This window comes from Dioscorea cayenensis, chromosome 1, assembly GCF_009730915.1.
Source record: "Dioscorea cayenensis subsp. rotundata cultivar TDr96_F1 chromosome 1, TDr96_F1_v2_PseudoChromosome.rev07_lg8_w22 25.fasta, whole genome shotgun sequence".
Classification (NCBI taxonomy): domain Eukaryota; kingdom Viridiplantae; phylum Streptophyta; class Magnoliopsida; order Dioscoreales; family Dioscoreaceae; genus Dioscorea; species Dioscorea cayenensis.
The window spans coordinates 21,198,200-21,201,474 of NC_052471.1; the positions used below are offsets into that span (position 1 = coordinate 21,198,200).

At 42.1% G+C, this 3,275-nt stretch overlaps 1 non-coding gene across 1 annotated transcript; it reads right to left on the reverse strand.

The window, feature by feature from the left end:
- Positions 1 to 1,396: 1,396 nt before the first annotated feature.
- LOC120268563 lies at positions 1,397 to 1,503 on the reverse strand. The gene has a single exon (XR_005538965.1). It is a non-coding gene; the product is annotated as a small nucleolar RNA R71 (small nucleolar RNA).
- Positions 1,504 to 3,275: the final 1,772 nt, after the last annotated feature.

A 3,275-nucleotide genomic window follows, 5' to 3' on the forward strand; every position in this document is an offset into this window, starting at 1 on the left:
CCATTCACTCTAATATGATAGCAAAGAACTTGAGGAAATGGAGGTAGAATAAATCACACCGGAGAGCAAAGGGAATGATCCCCTACCTCTCGACTCACCTTCTCAATCCTCTCCAATCTAGTTTTGTCTAACTCTCGTGGTGTGTTACTCACTCACAAAGGTTACCAACAAGAACTCTCAACCCCCGTGTCACTCTAAGGTAGTATTCATACAATCAACCATTCAAGATTGGAACTCAAATAAAACATCAATTAATTGAAAGCATAATAAAGAGGTTCAATAAAATGAATACATCCTAGGGTTCACAAATACCCAAGTACCCATTAGGGGGTTTAGCTCTCCATGCAGCTAATTACAATCAATGAAATCAAGTGTAAAAGCAAAGAATCCATAGAAAACCCCCTCGATAGTCATGGTGATGGTCTTGTAGAGAGTCCTCTACTCGTCCAAGGGTCCCTTTGTCCAGTCTAGGATACAACTCGCCGGATCGGTGATGACGAAAGCACTCCCACTAACCTTCTTCTGAACAGAGCATGATGTCAGAGCCGTAGAACCTCTCCAAATCCTTAGCCAATACCTCTCCAAACCCTAGCCGAAGCCCTCTCTCAAGTTGGGGAAAAGATGGAGAAAAGGATTCTGAAATCAGGGCTGAAATCGGTCTTAAATAGGGTTGGAATCGGGAATCCACACACCCATGTTGTCGCCCATGGATTTTTCACACGGGCGTGTGGAATTTCCACATGCCCATGTGGATTCTCTGTTTTACTCCTTCTTCGGTCGGCTATGAATAGTAGCTGCTACATTGTTTGCTACAATATCCTGCTATAGTACTGGCCCGAAACACTCCCGAATCCATGTTTTCATCGAGGTAACGTAAACGAGCACACGTTTACGCCATAGATTGCTTTGCTTTTTCAATAAATGTACACATTGGTGGAGATCTTGCTATACATGCACAAACCGGAATGCTTGAATGTGACTGCCTTTGTGCCCCTCTAAATCGTTGTGCTAACTTGAATACAAGGAGGTTGGCACACATTCTAGCATCTTAAACCAGACTTATGTCTTCGCATTTGAACCTTCTTAAGATTTCCTTCAAATGGTGCATTCATGATCTACATTGGCTTCTTTATCTAACATTCAGCTTTACAACCCTATATGCATGAAAGTAACATAAATGCACACATATTACCGTTACAACCCAAGAAAAGTAATGCTCATCATAAGGGAAGAACACTCCGTATTCTTATCACCCAAGCAATTATCAGCTTTCCCATTCTCTCTGAAAAGGAAAGCCAAGCAGTGGCTTCATTTATTGCCAAAGGCTTCCATCATGACTTGGAATGAAATGGTTGAAGCTTTTCTTGCGAGATACATTCCCCCGGGAAAGTCAGCAAGGCTTCATAATGAGACATCCTCATTCATACAGATGGAGATCGAATTATTGTTTGAGACATGGGAGAGATTCAAGGACCTCTTGTGGAAGTGTCCGCAACACAGTTTTCCCCTACTGGATGATCATTCAAACATTTTACAACGGGTTGAATCCAAGTACAAGACAGCTTCTAGATGCTGCTGCAGGAGGTACAATAGGGAACAAGACTCCTTATGAAGCCCGGTAAGTTTTAGAGGAAATGGCCACGAACAGTTACCAGTGGAATGCGTGGGAAAGGAAGAAAGTAGCCAGACTCCATGAAATCGATGCAGTCACTTCTTTGGCAGCCTAAGTGGAATCATTGAGCAAGAAGTTAGACCTTCTAACTTCTAATAGATTGGCGGCTGCTACTACTTCTACAGGTTGTGGGAGAGGATATGCTCCAACCAATTGACCTATTTCTATTGGTAATGCATCTCTAGTTGAGCAATCAATTACGCGAGTAATGCCATGAGGAACCAAGGTAATCCATATAGTAACACCTACAATCTGAGTTGGAAGAACCACCCCAACGTTTCGTGGAATAACAACCTAGGGCAGTCGAAGGCCATAGCACTGTCGGGTTTCCAACAACAACAACAACAATAAGAACCAAACATGGAGAATCATGTTTCAGGTTTGGAGACTCAGATGAACAATTTAGAGAAAGCTTTGACCAGATTTGTGCAGACATCAGACAATCAGTTTCAGTCGGTCGAAGCTACACTTCACAACCACACTGCTTTATTACACAATCTAGAGAATCAAGTGTGGCAAATTGTGAAGTCTCTATCGGAGAGATGATAAGTGCTTGTGCGATAAGAATGTGAATTGTTCTTTGCTTATGATGAGCATTACTTTTATCAGGTTTTAATGCTAATATGTGTGTATTTATGTTACTTTCATGCTAATAGGGTTCTGAGGACGAATATTAGATAAAGAAGCCAATGCGGATCGTAAATGGACCATTGGGAGAAAATCTTGAGAAGGTTCAAACGCGAACATATAAGTCGGGTTCAAAATGCGGGAATATGTGCCAACCTCCTCGTATTAAAGTTAGCACAATGATTTGGAGGGGCACAAGGGCAGTCACATTCAAGCATCCCGACGTATGCATTTATAGCAAGATCTCCACCAACATGTCCATTATTAAAGAAGCAAATCGATCTATGATGTAAACGTGTGCCCATTTACGTTACCTCGATGAAAGCATGGATTCGTGAGTGTTTCGGGACGGTACTGTACTAGGGCAATGTAGCAAAATATTGCAGTATGTACTGTTCACAGCCGGCCAAAGAAGGATGAAAACAGAGAATTCACACGGGCGTATGGAAATTCATCACGCCCGTGTGAAAAATCCACACGGGCACCCACATGGGCGTGTGGATTCTCGATTCTCGCCTATTTAAGGCCGATTTCAGCCTTGATTTCAAGATTGTTTTCTCAATCTTTTTCCCAACTTGAGAGAAGATGGCAGCTAGGGTTTTAAGAGGTATTGGCTATGGATTGGGAGAGGTTCTATGGTTCTGATATCGCGCTCTGTTTGGAAGAAGGTTAGTGGGAGAGCTTTCGTCGGCATCGATCCAGAGAGGTGTATCATAGGCCAGACAAAGGGACCCTTGGACGAGTATAGGACTCTCCACAAGACCCTTCCCATGACTATCGAGGAGGTTTTCTATGGATTCTTTGCTTTTAAATTTGATTTCATTGATTGTAATTAGCTCCATGGAGAGCTAAACCCTCTAGTGGGTACTTGGGTATTGGTGAACCCTAGGATATATTCGTTTTATTGAATCTCTTTATTATGATTTCATTTAATTGATGTTTTATTTTGAGTTCCAATCTTGAATGCTTGATTGTA